The sequence below is a fragment of the Schistocerca serialis genome, chromosome 5 (genome assembly GCF_023864345.2).
Source record: "Schistocerca serialis cubense isolate TAMUIC-IGC-003099 chromosome 5, iqSchSeri2.2, whole genome shotgun sequence".
NCBI classification, from domain to species: Eukaryota; Metazoa; Arthropoda; class Insecta; order Orthoptera; family Acrididae; genus Schistocerca; species Schistocerca serialis.
In genome coordinates, this window is record NC_064642.1 from 197776636 (window position 1) to 197792883 (window position 16248).

Genomic DNA, 16248 nt, shown 5'->3' on the forward strand with positions numbered 1-16248 from the left:
TTCTTAGGAGTCTTGGTTTCGCTCCGCTCAAATATTTGACTAAAACTACTATCACTTGCTGCCAGTCTGTGCATTGAATTGTTCACTACAAGTGGTGGACCACTAATTAACTTGTAAAAGTAGCATAACTGCGTTTTTAAGAAGATTTGTGGAGAAAATGCAAAAATTTAGGACATAGTTTTTCATCATCAAAAAAGGAATGAAACTGAACTTTTCTTGTGGTTCAAATGGCTCTGAGCACTATGGGACTTAACATCTGTGGTCATCAGTCCCCTATAACTTAGAACTACTTAAAACTAACTAACCTAAGGACATCACACACATCCATGCCCGAGGCAGGATTCGAACCTGCGACCGTAGCGGTCACGCGGTTCCAAACTGAAGCGCTTAGAACCGCACGGCCACACCGGCCGGCCACTTTTCTTGCGTATTCTCGAAAATTTGTAGCTGCATCAGTCCAAAAGCTGAGAAACTGGGTTAACAGCAAACTCAGAAACGTTGAGATGGTCGTGTTGTCGTGTGAGTGTTGTCTTTCTTTGGAATGTTGTTCACCTCTCGCGTCACGTTGGCTTCAGTGACGGTTGTACTGTCAAAGTGTTGACCCTTCATGTGAGTTTCTGCACTTTGTCGTTTTGTGATTGGTTCGCAATGATAAGTCTCATTACGTTGGATGATTTTTCCCAGAAAAGAAATGTCCGTGCTACGCATTACAATTAAATCGCGGTAGGCGTCCATACCTCATCGGTTTTGTTCGGGGGTCAAGGTGTGCGGAACAAACTTTGCACACACTTTCCTCTGGTTCTGGAGAATGTCTTGAAAGCTTCATTTGACACACTTCGGTCGCAGGTGCACTGCTTATTTAACACTGCTTGCTCAGAACCCACAGGCCGCATGCACATATGTTGCCTACAGTTGTTAGTTCAAGCTGCCACTGTAAATACTGTGCTGACATCACTTATACGCCAGGAATGAAATCAGTCTTGGAACTTGAAATCTTAAAATCTTAAAATAAAAAATGATTAAGAAGATCAAAAGTCAATATGCTTTTAATCTAAGTTGAAGTTGATACTTTCTGCTCCCTTTCAGGAAGTACTTACGTTATTAAAACTAGAGTAGTATTTTTACTTGTACTGTTATTTCCGTTTCATCCTGATTCCACTTTGATTACTGAAATTCCGTTAACCCTAACTTTCAATTATTCGAACCTTCTGTAAGATTCCCTGAAATTCGAATTATCGTGTGCAGGATGTATGTGAAAGCCCGACGTTTCGCTCTGTCATTGCAGTGGTGCTCTTCAATTCGACAAAGCATTCGTTTCGTAACGCTGAACGAAAGCAGTTCAAACTCAGCCGAAACGTTGATTCTGGTTTATAGTTGTTTTAGTATTACTATATGATGCGGCCAAATACCCAGATGAATTTCATCTGTACTCTCATCTGCCATCGCAACGTTGTGCTACAGTACATACCCTACAAGCGTCTTTTCCCGTATTCGCGGTTGGGGCGCATAAAGTGAGGCTGTCGGCGGTGTCTGCCCGGCTAGCCGCGCTGTCTAACGAGCTGCTTTCCGGGCGGGAAGGAGCGCCTGGTCCCCGGTACGAATCCGCCCGGAGGATTAGTGTCGAGGTCCGGTGTGCCGGCCAGCCCGTGGATGGTTTTTAAGGCGGTTTTCCATCTACCTCGGCGAATACGGGCTGGTTCCCCGTATTCCGCCCCAGTTACACTCTGTCAGCTATTGCTGCGCAAACACTGTCTCCATGCACGCATACATCATAATTACTCTACCACGCAAACATATGGGGTTATACTCGTCTGGTGTGAGACGTTCCCGGGGGGTCCACTGGGGGTCGAACTGCACAATAATCCTGGGCTCATTGTGGATCGGGTGGACTGCTGTAGCCTGTTGTGGGGTTGTGAACCACTGCGGGCTACGGCGGGAAGAAGCCTCTCCGTCGTTTCTAGGTCCCGGTTCAATACACAATACAATATCTACATCTACACTTATACTCTGCAAGCCACCCAATGGTGTGTGGCGGAGGGCACTTTACGTGCCACTGTCATTACCTCCCTATTCTGTTCCAGTCGCGTATGGTTCGAGGGAAGAACGACTGTCGGAAAGCCTCCGTGCGCGCTCGAATCTCTCTAATTTTACATTCGTGATCTCCTCGGGAGGTGTAAGTAGGGGGAAGCAATATATTCGATACCTCAACCAAAAACGCACCCTCTCGAAACCTGGCGAGCAAGCTACACCGCGATGCAGAGCGCCTCTCTTGCGGAGTCTGCCACTTGAGTTTGTTAAACATCTCCGTAACGCTATCACGGTTACTAAATAACCCTGTGACGAAACGCGCCGCTCTTCTTTGGATCTTCTCTATCTGCTCCGTCAACCCGGTCTGGTACGGATCCCACACTGATGAGCAATACTCAAGTATAGGTCGAACGAGTGTTTTGTAAGCCACCTCTTTTATTGATGGACTACATTTTCTAAGAACTCTCCCAATGAATCTCAACCTGGTACCCGCCTTACCAACAATTAATTTTATATGATCATGCCACTTCAAATCGTTCCGCACGCATACTCCCAGATATTTTACAGAAGTAACTGCTACCAGTGTTTGTTCCGCTATCATATAATCATACAATAAAGGATCCTTCTTTCTATGTATTCGCAATACATTACATTTGTCTATGTTAAGGGTCAGTTGCCACTCCCTGCACCAAGTGCCTGTCCGCTGCAGATCTTCCTGCATTTCGCTACAATTTTCTAATGCTGCAACTTCTCTGTATACTACAGCATCATCCGCGAAAAGCCACATGGAACTTCCGACATTATCTACTAGGTCATTTTATATATATTGTGAAAAGCAATGGTCCCATAACAATCCTCTGTGGCACGCCAGAGGTTACTTTAACGTCTGTAGACGTCTCTCCATTGATAACAACATGCTGTGTTCTGTTTGCTAAAAACTCTTCAATGCAGCCACACAGCTGGTCTGATATACCGTAGACTCTTACTTTGTATATCAGGCGACAGTGCGGAACTGTATCGAACGCCTTCCGGCACCCTGCTGTATAAGTGAACATTTTTGTCTAATTTTACTGTCATGGTCATTGCGCGAGATGTATGTCGAAGGAAATAACATGCTTCGTAACTCACTTGGCAACACTGAGTCCTGGAGATTCGTTAGTAAGCCTCTTCACACTTAACGAAACGTCTCTCACGCCATTTCTGTAAAGCTCTCTCGGAAACGAAATAATCCTATGACGAATGCCGCAGCTCTTCTTTCAATCTCTTCCGTCAATCGATCTTCACAAGCGAAAAATACTTTAGAAATGGTCGAAGAAAGGTTTCTAAACGATCTCTTTCGTATGTGAACTGCAATTCTCAGCAATCTGAAAGTAAGTACGAGTGCAGCCCTTGTCTTCCCCAAGGCTGGAAGTGCATCAAAAATATGTTCTACTGATTGTGTTCCTCAGCCTTGATGAACTATGGAAATGACTTCGCGTAAAATCATAAGCTGCTGTTAGAAGCATTCTTAAATAAGCGACCGGTTGCTTCCACAGGCCATTATCGGGCACAGCATGGGTTAGCAGCAAGAGTTCCATTGAATTACAATGACAATGTATTTAATGTAAGTCAGACTGTTAACGCAAGCTTTCACAACTGATTATCGTGTTATATGTTGCTATCTTTAGATTTATGTGGTTTTTCCTCCTTAAATAGATTCAGACAGAATGATTGCTTATAGAGAAATCTATCGAACCGAATATATTTACGTGCACCACACATATTTATCTGTGTTGAGGGTGAGGTGCAGTGTCTCATAAAGAGAGGGCATGTGACGCTGTGGATGGTTATCCGTCAGTCAGATGGGGACGTTAAGCTCGATTCTAGAGGAGGAGGTTATATGCCGGCACCGGATTTCACACTCACCTTTCTTTCGTCCTCAGTGTACAGTACAAACATAACATCATACACGCATCCATTGCACTCACCTACACTCTACAAATACACATACGACACAATTCTCATATATATACGTAAACTTTTCCTAATTGAGAGGGTCCATATATAAAACGAGTGCTCGTAACGCAATGAAACATCGTGGAAACATTTTCAAGGACACGCGCAGGAGAAGTAACGAATAAAAATTGAAATAAACACATTTTAATTTCCACGTGTGAGGGTAACATTTCGTACCACGTTTACGTTCCAAGTTACAACCGTCGCTCAATGTGACGATCATCTGCGTCGCGAGAGCCTGGAACCGCACTAGAGACATCATTTCAGAATTGTTCGCAGCACTTTTCAAACGGTGGACCATGGAACGTGACATTGCTTGTGCATTGCTCGAAGATTGCACGTTGTGTCCAGCATTTTCACCCCTGACAACAGTTCCTTCTTGTGGCACAATTGCCGGCCGGGGTAGCCGAGCGGTACTAGGCGCTGCAGTCTGGAACCGCGCGACCGCTACGGTGGCAGGTTCGAATCCTGCTACAGGCATGGATGTGTGTGATGTCCTTAGGTTAGTTAGGTTTAAGTAGTTCTAAGTTCTAGGGGACTGATGACCTTAGAAGTTAAGTCCCATAGTGCTCAGAGCCATTTGAACCATTTGGCACGATTGGCCGTAGGCCTCTCCCATCGGCAATTCACAAATCGATAGTTAATTTGAACTTCCAGATCATGTTCTTCAACCCCAGTGCGGAAAGAGGATCTCTTTGTATTCCTTTAACGTCTTATAATTCCGTTAATGTGAAGAGCAACAGCACTACTGCTGTTGTTTTGATATAACAGCTTTGCGAATAAAGCCCTGTTCACCTTATTCGGGCTGATGTTGACTGTCTTGTAATTGTAATCCGCAGTGGTGCTTGTGTTTCAACTCTACTCCACCGTTCAATATTAACAACGCAAATCCTGCAGCGCACACACTGAACATCTTCTTCAGTAGCTCTACAGCCCTTGGTGAGCCTTGGCTTCTTCAACAATCTTCCTCCACACTTCTCGGTTATTTGCTGCTCTTTTCCACCCCCGGACTCCCATATTGCTGATATCCATTATTACCTCATCGATCCATCTTCTTCTAGGTCTCCCTTTTCGCCTAACTGAATGGATCATACCTTTCATCATTTTCTTTGGCATTCTATCCTCTGCCATTCTCTCCAAGTGTCCTAGCCATCGTATTCGCTGTGATTTAACAAATTTTACTATGTCCCTGCCTTGTATTAACTCCTGTAATTCAGCATTGTAGCGTATTCTCCAGCCTTCTTCCTCCCTTATTGGCCCATAGATTTTGCGTAGTATTTTCCGCTCAACGCTTCTTAGAGCATTTTTATCGTGTTCTGTCAATGTCCATACCTCTGAGCCGTATGTGATAACTGGGCGGACTAGGGAATTATATATTAGCAATTTAGTTTTTCTTGTAACAAGGCTACTTTTGAAAAGCTGCATATTTGCAAAGTAAGCTCTGTTTCCTGCTTGTATTCTTTCCCTTATAGCCTTTCCAATACTGTTATCATTTGTTATTAGGGCTCCCAAATAGTTAAAAGAGGACACTCCATTGAAGCATTTCCCATTGATGTTTAGGTTTTTAGGGGTTCTTCTGGCCTCAGATTGTGACATTACCATATATTTTGTTTTGTTTACATTTACTATGAGGCCAATTTTTAAGGCTTCTGTTTCCATTGCCCGGTATGTTTCTAGGAGTGTATTGGTATTTCTTCCTACTATAGCAATGTCATCAGCGTATGCACATATCTGGCTAGTTTTCGTAAATATGGTGCCTCTTTTGTTGATTTTATTTACTGCACTATGCAGGGCAATGTTGAATAGGACAGTGGAGAGGCTATCCCCTTGCTTCACACCTTTATTAAAGTCAAAGCTCTCACTTGTTCTGCTAAGGACCTTTACTTTTGCTCTTGTCTCTGTCATTGTCATTCTGATTAGTCTTATTAATTTAGCACATATACCAACTTCTTTCAGTACTCTGTATAGTTCTTGCCGAATTATGCTGTCAAAGGCTTGTTTGAAATCGATGAATAAGAAATGCAGATCTATATCATATTCATAGAACTTTTCCATCATTTGCCTTATCACAAATATTTGATCAGTTGTTCCTCTGCCCGGTCGAAAGCCACACTGATATTCCCCTAGTATGCCTTCTGCACACTTCCGTATCCTTTCGTTTAATATACTTGAGAAGATCTTATAAGCTGTACTTAGGAGTGTTACACCTCTATAGTTTTCACATACTGTTCTGTCCCCTTTCTTATAAATGGGGACTATTATTCCAATTTTCCAATTATCTGGCATAGTTTCTGTTTCCCATATATCTGATATTAATGTGTGCAGTTCCTTTATTACAGCCTCACCACCAGTTTTTATTAATTCAGCAATTATGCTGTCTTCCCCAGGGGCTCGATTGTTTTTTGACTTGTGCACAGCCTGGGAGACCTCTTGTAGTGTTGGTTTTCTTGCCTCATTGGTTTCATTGTCTACTTCCAGCTCCACTCTTCCCTCCTGTGCAGCTGTCTCTTCATCTTCTAGGCTGGTGCTTAGTGTATCTTTGAAATATTCTGCCCATCTTCCCACTATCTGTTCTTCCTCCCTTATCATTTTCCCATCTTTACTGGAACAGGCCATTGTTTTTGGTTGGAATCTATTCTTCATTTTGCCTATGGCATGATAGAACTTTCTTATTTCACTCTGTTCCTTTAGTTCTTCTAGTTCTTGAAATTTCTTCTTATTCCACTCTCTTTTCTTTCTCTTGCACAGTCTGTTAGCTCTTCTCCTTAATTCTCTATATTGTTCCACATTATTTCTGGTTTCTCTCTGTAGCATTTTTGTTCTTGCCCTGTTCTTTTCCTCTATTGCTGACCTGCAATCTTCATCAAACCACTCCTGGGTTCTTCTGTTCCTTCTTATGCCTATTATTTCCTCTGCAGCATCCTTAATGGCTTTTTCAAACCTGTTCCACCTTCCATCTACTCCTTCTGTGGTCTCTTCATTGCTCAACTTTCTGCTTAGTGTTGCTTGGTATTTTTTTACTTCATCGGGGATGTTCAGTTTGTCTGTATTCCATTTCATCATCTTTCCCATTCTGTTGCCACTTGTTAGTGACAGTTTCTCTCTCAAGACTGATTTTATCAGAAAGTGGTCTGAATCACAGTTTGGTCCTCTGCAGCTCCGTACATCCGTAACTGACGTGGAGTGGCGTGCAATCACTAAAATATGATCAATCTGATTGACTACTCCATTGGCTGCAGACTTCCAGGTTCCCAGATGGATCCTTTTATGTGGAAAGCAGGTACTTTTAATAATCATATTATTCCTTGCTGCGAATTGGCATAATAAGTCTCCATTCTCATTGTTTTCTTCATGTAGTGAATATTTTCCAGAAACTCCATACAGATGTTCATTCCTCCCTATTTTTGCATTAAAATCTCCTATTACTAGCATCAGGTCATATTTAGGTACTGCACCGTATACTTTTTCCAAGTCTTCGTAGAAATGTTCTTTAATTATATCCTCTTTTTCCTCTGTTGGTGCATGTGCATTAACTATTGATATATTCCTAAATTTACCTTTTAGTCTGAGTCTGCACATCCTTTCATTTATGGGTTCAAATTCTAGAAGGCTTTTCCTAACTTCCCTAGTTATTATAAACCCTGTTCCAAGTTGGCCCGTTCTTTCTTCTGGTCCACTATATACCAACGAGTACTCAGGTTTATCTATCTGCCCATTCCCCTGCCATCTTATTTCCTGTAGCCCTACAATATCATATTTGAATTTTAAAATTTCATTAGCTATTTCTTTCATCTTTCCAGGCTGAAGCATTGTCCTCACATTCCATGATGCTACTGTTAGATCCTTTATCCGTTTCCTTTGCCGGGGTCGTGATACATGCTTTCCATCCAGTTTCCGAGGCTTCTGTTGAATTTCCGTAATATTCTTTTTTTTTACAGTATGGGGTTATTAGCCCCATGCCCAACCCCCAAACTGGAGGACCAGGATTTGTATGAGGTTTACTCCTCTAGGGAAGCTGGCTTCACTACGCCTCTAGAGCCCTCCCTGCCCTATGTTGTGGGACACACTTTGTCTGGCTCCTCTGTCGGGACCAGTCCGGCTTGGGAGACCCTGCCAGTAGCTATGCTACCGCCGGCATAGCTCTCGACTTCACCGAAGCACGCAAACCCTCCCGCCCGGCACTGAAGGTGCCTACTACAAGGCGGTGTCCCCTGAGAGGGACACACTGAACATCATTCCTGTAAAGTTCGCAGAAAAGCTTCTGTAAAGTTTGGAAGGTAGGAGACGAGGTACTGGCAGAAGTAAAGCTGTGAGGACGGGGCGTGAGTCGTGCTTGGGTAGCTCAGTTGGTAGAGCACTTGCCCGCGAAAGGCAAAGGTCCCGAGTTCGAGTCTCGGCCCGCACACAGCTTTAATCTGCCAGGAAGTTTCATATCAGCGCACACTCCACTGCAGAGTGAAAATCTCATTATGGAAAGTTCAATATCCATATCGTAAAGGGTTATCCATCTACACTGGCTCAAGTAGCGAAAGTTTAATTATAACCACCCTCTATATCTGCGTAAAGAAAGAACACGCTTCCCGACATGTCGTTGAACCCACTTCATGGGATACCCGAGCAAAGGCTGCCATATGACATTTTTTTACTTCCTTCAGCAATGGGAGACTCATATATCGCCTGATACCAGATCCACTCCCTCTAGAACGCTTTAAAGTGCGCTTTCTTAACCCTTCGAGTACCAGTGGTTTCTGATGGTTTCTGGTATTTATTAGTTTTGTTACGGAGTACTAGTGCCTTTGGCACCAAACCACCGATTTCATGGCAATACAGAGACATGGAGGGGCGCACTGAGGTACTCCTATAAATGTAATACGCTGTAGCAGTCATTTACAGTGTTCAAAGCAACAGCCGTCGCAGAGAAAGTGCTACGTTACTGTACTAGATTGTGACACGCATTTTTTTCTCTTACAGTGACCGTTTTGAGGGGATCATTCACCGTGAAAGGAATTATAACGTAAATTTGACTTTGTATTACTGCTTTGATGAATGGTTTGTAAATGGACCCACTTAAGTAGTATATATTATTGATACAAAAATTATTAAATTTAGGCCCATTTTCGCTTGTTATTTCGAATTATAATTTGTTTTAGGCGTTATGAGTTATCAGTTCATGGAAGTTTCAAGATATGAGACAGTGTCTAGAAACAATGTGATTTTGCTTTGAAATCTGTCACATGACAGGGTGGAGGTAGAAAACTATGTCCCAGTGGTTCCAAAGTGAAACTGTCTCCTTAAAACAATTGACTGTTCACTTTTTGCCAATTTCTTCTTGTATTCTTTGCTTATTGTGATGATAAAGATTACTGTAAAAAAATTCAGACAATATTCCCAAGTAAAACTACCTCCTTTAAGCAATTGATTGTTTACTGCATGTCAGTTTGTTCTTGTATTCGTCCGATACTACGATGATAAGGGGTAATTTTGTGAAAAATTGCAATTCGTATTTTTCGTATCTGTTTTGTTAGGACTCAAAGGGTTAAGGAGGGGGAGGGGTGAATAATATTTTGTCTGTCGAGCTCTGTGTGGTAATGAAACTAACGTCATACTTCGTAACTGTAAGACACGAACAATGTTTGATGCATTTCACTTACTGATCATCACAGCAATATAGCGCTATGTATCTCCATACGATATTTACGTAACTAGGTTCAAAAAAATGGCTCTGAGCACTATGGGACTCAACTGCTGAGGTCATTAGTCCCCTAGAACTTAGAACTAGTGAAACCTAACTAACCTAAGGACATCACAAACATCCATGCCCGAGGCAGGATTCGAACCTGCGACCGTAGCGGTCTTGCGGTTCCAGACTGCAGCGCCTTTAACCGCACGGCCACCTCGGCCGGCTTACGTAACTAGTTACGCTACTATGAATATTATATTACTTGAACTACAGGCCTATTTCCGCTATACAGCCATCATCAGGTTATCTGTAATAGAACATCGTATAAATTTTGGATATTCGTTGTATTACATGTAACCTATTTATGAATAATATGATTTCACTTACTTTTCAAGTCCTGACTTCCATGTAATATCATTCTTTCTGTTGCAGTTTGCTTATTACTGATTATATTTCACGCCGTTGTAGTCGTAGTAATCAGTTTTGTAGTGTTCAGAAATAAATCTTAGCCCTTGTTTGACATTTAGTGACAGCAGTTGTGACATATTATCAGTGATTTTATTATTTGTCTAGCTGTCTGTTTGTTTACTGACTACATTCTTTCGTTGTTATTGTAGTAATAATCAGCTGTGTGTTGTCACACTTCTATAATAATGGTTGGAAATAAACTTAATATTCAGATGAAATTTCGTGATAGTAATTGTGTCAGATGATGAGCGATACTTGACAATTCTACCAGCTATGTTATTGGGTTATATTCAACGGATTTCTGTGGTATTATGTTATTTGAGCTAGACTTTGTGTCAGGTTGTATTATGGTTTACCCTGGGTCTTGGTAAATAATTTCAATAAATTTTTCAATAAATTGTTTCAACGAAAGAATTTCACAGCCAACCGGTTGCAAACGATTTTTTAATAGTTCGCTCAAGGTTTCGGCACCTCTGAGGTGTATTCATAAGAACGAAATTTTAACAACCGTAAAGACTCAGTGTGTTGTTGTTCATTGCAAGGTATGGGTACCAAGAGTTGGAACATTTTTAATTTTTTACTTGAGCATGTGTGCTCGAAACTTTTATTGCCTTCTCGCAATGTAACTTTACGGTTGTTAAAATTTTGTTCCTATGAAGACATGTACTGTTGCTGAAAGACAGCCATGTTGAAAACTGTAATAAAGTGTTTCTATTTTGGGTCAGTCCGTTCGTTAAGGATTAGATTATATGATTTCTTGGGTGTAAATACATCTCAATTTCTTCCAATGTATTCATTATCTGTCGTTTTGGTGTTAACTACATCTACATCTACACGACTACTCTGCAATTCACATTTAAGTGCTTGGCAGAGGGTTCATCGAACCACAATCGTACTATCTCTCTACCATTCCACTCCCGAACAGCGCGCGGGAAAAACGAACACCTAAACCTTTCTGTTCGAGCTCTGATTTCTCTTATTTTATTTTGATGATCATTCCTACCTATGTAGGTTGGGCTCAACAAAATATTTTCGCATTCGGAAGAGAAAGTTGATGACTGAAATTTCGTAAACAGATCTCGCCGCGACGAAAAACGTCTTTGCTTTAATGACTTCCATCCCAACTCGCGTATCATATCTGCCACACTCTCTCCCCTATTACGTGATAATACAAAACGAGCTGCCCTTTTTTGCACCCCTTCGATGTCTCCGTCAATCCCAACTGGTAAGGATCCCACACCGCGCAGCAATATTCTAACAGAGGACGAACGAGTGTAGTGTAAGCTGTCTCTTTAGTGGACTTGTTGCTTCTTCTACGTGTCCTGCCAATGAAACGCAACCTTTGGCTCGCCTTCCCCACAATATTATCTACGTGGTCTTTCCAACTGAAGTTGTTCGTGATTTTAACACCCAGGTACTTAGTTGAATTGACAGCCTTGAGAATTGTACTATTTATCGAGTAATCGAATTCCAACGGATTTCTTTTGGAACTCATGTGGATAACCTCACACTTTTCGTTATTTAGCGTCAACTGCCACCTGCCACACCATATGGCAATCTTTTCTACATCGCTTTGCAACTGATAATGGTCTTCGGATGACCATACTAGACGGTAAATTACAGCATCATCTGCGAACAACCTAAGAGAACTGCTCAGATTGTCACCCAGGTCATTTATGTAAATCAGGAACAGCAGAGGTCCCAGGACGCTTCCCTGGGGAACACCTTATATCACTTCAGTTTTACTCGATGATTTGCCGTCTATTACTGACAGGAAATCACGAATCCAGTCGCACAACTGAGACGGTACCCCATAGTCCCGCAGCTTGATTAGAAGTCGCTTGTGAGGAACGGTGTCAAAAGCTTTCCGGAAATCTAGAAATACGGCATCAACTTGAGATCTCCTGTCGATAGCGGCCATTACTTCGTGCGAATAAAGAGCTAGCTGCGTCGCACAAGAACGATGTTTTCTGAAACCATGCTGATTACGTATCAATAGATCGTTCCCTTCGAGGTGATTCATAATGTTTGAATACAGTATATGCTCCAAAACCCAACTGCAAACAGACGTCAATGATATAGGTTTGTAGTTCGATGCATTACTCCTACTACCATTCTTAAACACTGGTGCGACCTGCGAAATTTTCCAATCTGTAGGTACAGATCTATTATGTGTAAAATATCGGCAGCATTTTCCAACCGGTCCCTTGTGTCTCGTTCATTCTGAATGTGGTGCAAGAAGATGGGTGGGTTGTTGTCGCGTAGTGTAACACATTCTCGATATCTAGTGGCGAAGTTTCTGCTGGTCTGTCGTATGTCATTTTCCACAGTATTTGCAGTGAATTTTTTAAGCGTACCTGGGTTTGAGTGTACTGGTGATTTTCTTGCATCACTGTATTTTTGTATTTATATCACGCCATGCTTCATAAGCAAGACGTGTATTGGTGTTTTTCAGCAGTGAGTTAATTTTGTTTAATGTACTTTCTAAGTATGTGGTAAGCATAGATGACATTTTTTGTTTTATTGGTGTTTATCCGGTGAGTGTTATTCCTTTATGTATAGTGAGCCGTGAAGGTTTTATATCTTTGTTACATAACTCTCTGATTGTTTGTGAATTGTGTTCATTCAGGTAGTGCCACGTATTGCAGGGTTTTAATTTCTTTTTGTGTAGCGTCCTGTTCGAAGGCAGTTTTATCATTCTATTGATCATAGTGTGAAAGTATGCTTATTTGTTTGATTTCGGGTGGCATGAATTTGAACTGATGATGTTACCAATGCTGTTGTTCGTTTCCGGTATGTTACGAATTTATGAACGCTGTTGATATTATTTATAGTAAAGTCGAGGAATTTGATTCATTTTTTTCTGGTTCTATTGTAATTTTAATTTTAGGATGTGAAGTGTTGAGTGTCATATGTATGTGTTCTATGTCCACATCACTTTTATCTACACTCCTGGAAATTGAAATAAGAACACCGTGAATTCATTGTCCCAGGAAGGGGAAACTTTATTGACACATTCCTGGGGTCAGATACATCACATGATCACACTGACAGAACCACAGGCACATAGACACAGGCAACAGAGCATGCACAATGTCGGCACTAGTACAGTGTATATCCACCTTTCGCAGCAATGCAGGCTGCTATTCTCCCATGGAGACGATCGTAGAGATGCTGGATGTAGTCCTGTGGAACGGCTTGCCATGCCATTTCCACCTGGCGCCTCAGTTGGACCAGCGTCCGTGCTGGACGTGCAGATAGCGTGAGACGACGCTTCATCCAGTCCCAAACATGCTCAATGGGGGACAGATCCGGAGGTCTTGCTGGCCAGGGTAGTTGACTTACACCTTCTAGAGCACGTTGGGTGGCACGGGATACATGCGGACGTGCATTGTCCTGTTGGAACAGCAAGTTCCCTTGCCGGTCTAGGAATGGTAGAACGATGGGTTCGATGACGGTTTGGATGTACTGTGCACTATTCAGTGTCCCCTCGACGATCACCAGTGGTGTACGGCCAGTGTAGGAGATCGCTCCCCACACCATGATGCCGGGTGTTGGCCCTGTGTGCCTCGGTCGTATGCAGTCCTGATTGTGGCGCTCACCTGCACGGCGCCAAACACGCATACGACCATCATTGGCACCAAGGCAGAAGCGACTCTCATCGCTGAAGACGACACGTCTCCATTCGTCCCTCCATTCACGCCTGTCGCGACACCACTGGAGGCGGGCTGCACGATGTTTGGGCGTGAGCGGAAGACGGCCAAACGGTGTGCGGGACCGTAGCCCAGCTTCATGGAGACGGTTGCGAATGGTCCTCGCCGATACCCCAGGAGCAACAGTGTCCCTAATTTGCTGGGAAGTGGCGGTGCGGTCCCCTACGGCACTGCGTAGGATCCTACTGTCTTGGCGCGCATCCGTGCGTCGCTGCGGTCCGGTCCCAGGTCGACGGGCACGTGCACCTTCCGCCGACCACTGGCGACAACATCGATGTACTGTGGAGACCTCACGCCCCACGTGTTGAGCAATTCGGCGGTACGTCCACCCGGCCTCCCGCATGCCCACTATACGCCCTCGCTCAAAGTCCGTCAACTGCACATACGGTTCACGTCCACGCTGTCGCGGCATGCTACCAGTGTTAAAGACTGCGATGGAGCTCCGTATGCCACGGCAAACTGGCTGACACTGACGGCGGCGGTGCACAAATGCTGCGCAGCTAGCGCCATTCGACGGCCAACACCGCGGTTCCTGTTGTGTCTGCTGTGCCGTGCGTGTGATCATTGCTTGTACAGCCCTCTCGCAGTGTCCGGAGCAAGTATGGTGGGTCTGACACACCGGTGTCAATGTGTTCTTTTTTCCATTTCCAGGAGTGTATGACCATTATTGTGTCGTAGACATATCTGCAACGGACCAAGAAGATTACAAATATCTCCGAAGAGTCTAAGACACTGTGAAACATTCCCTATGAAAATTAAAGAATTACTGTGCTGATGAACATCTAAGTTATTTGATTTTCAAACAGCTGAGCAAAACTGAACGTACTCAGATGTTGTTGTGGTCTTCAGTCAGGAGACTGGTTTGATGCAGCTCTCCATGCTACTCTATCCTGTGCAAGCTTCTTCATCTCCCAGTAACTACTGCAACCTACATCCTTCTGAATCGGCTTAGTGTATTCATCTCTTGGTCTCCCTCTACGATTTTTACCCTCCACGCCGCCCTCCAATACTAAATTGGTGATCCCTTGATGCCTCAGAACATGTCCTACCAACCGATACCTTCTTCTAGTCAAGTAGTGCCACAAATTTCTCTTCTCTTCAGTCCTATTCAGTACCTCCTCATTAGTTATGTGATCTACCCATCTAATCTTCGGCATTCTTCTGTAGCACCACATTTCAAAAGCTTCTATTCTCTTTTTGTCCAAACTATTTATTGTCCGTGTTTCACTACCATACATGGCTACACTCCATACAAATACTTTCGGAAATGACTTCCTGACACTTAAATCTATACTCGATGTTAACAAATTTCTCTTCTTCGGAAACGCTTTCCTTGCCATTGCCAGTCTACATTTTATATCCTCTCTACTTCGACCATTATCAGTTATTTTGCTCCCCAAATAGCAAAACTCCTTTACTACTTTAAGTGTCTCATTTCCTAATCTAATTCCCGCAGCATCACCAGACTTAATTCGACTACGTTCCATTATCCTCGTTTTGCTTTTGTTGATGTTCATCTTATATCCTCCTTTCAAGACACTATCCATTCCGTTCAACTGCTCTTCCAAGTCCTTTGCTGTCTCTGACAGAATTACAATGTCATCGGCAAACCTCAAAGTTTTTATTTCTTCTCCATGGATTTTAATACCTACTCCGAAATTTTCTTTTGTTTCCTTCACTGCTTGCTCAATATACAGATTGAATAACATCGGGGAGAGGCTACAACCCTGTCTCACTCCCTTCCCAACCACTGCTTCACTTTCGCGTCCCTCGACTCTTATAACTGCCATCTGGTTTCTGTACAAATTGTAAATAGCCTGTCGCTCCCTGCCACCTTCAGAATTTGAAAGAGAGTATTCCAGTCAACATTGTCAAAAGCTTTCTCTAAGTCTACAAATGCTAGAAACGTAGGTTTGCCTTTCCTTAATCTAGCTTCTAAGATAAGTCGTAAGGTCAGTATTGCCTCACGTGTTCCAATATTTCTACGGAATCCAAACTGATCTTCCCCGAGGTCGGCGTCTAGTAGATTTTCCATTCGTCTGTAAAGAATTCGCGTTAGTATTTTGCAGGCGTGACTTATTAAACTGATAGTTCGGTAATTTTCACATTTGTCAACACCTGCTTTCTTTGGGATTGGAATTATTGTATTCTTCTTGAAGTCTGAGGGCATTTCGCTGTCTCATCTATCTTGCTCACCAGATGGTAGAGTTTTGTCAGGACTGGTTCTACCAAGGCTGTCAGTTGTTCTAATGGAATGTTCTCTACTCCTGGGGCCTTGTTTCGACTCAGGTCTTTCAGTTTTCTGTCAAAATCTCCACGCAGTATCATATCTCCCATTTCATCTTCATCTACATACTCTTCCTT

At 42.9% G+C, this 16248-nt stretch overlaps 1 non-coding gene across 1 annotated transcript; it reads left to right on the forward strand.

Moving 5' to 3' along the window:
• The first annotated feature begins 8352 nt into the window (after nucleotides 1-8352).
• Trnas-cga (transfer RNA serine (anticodon CGA)) lies at nucleotides 8353-8428 on the forward strand. The gene has a single exon. It is a non-coding gene; the product is annotated as a tRNA-Ser (tRNA).
• Nucleotides 8429-16248: the final 7820 nt, after the last annotated feature.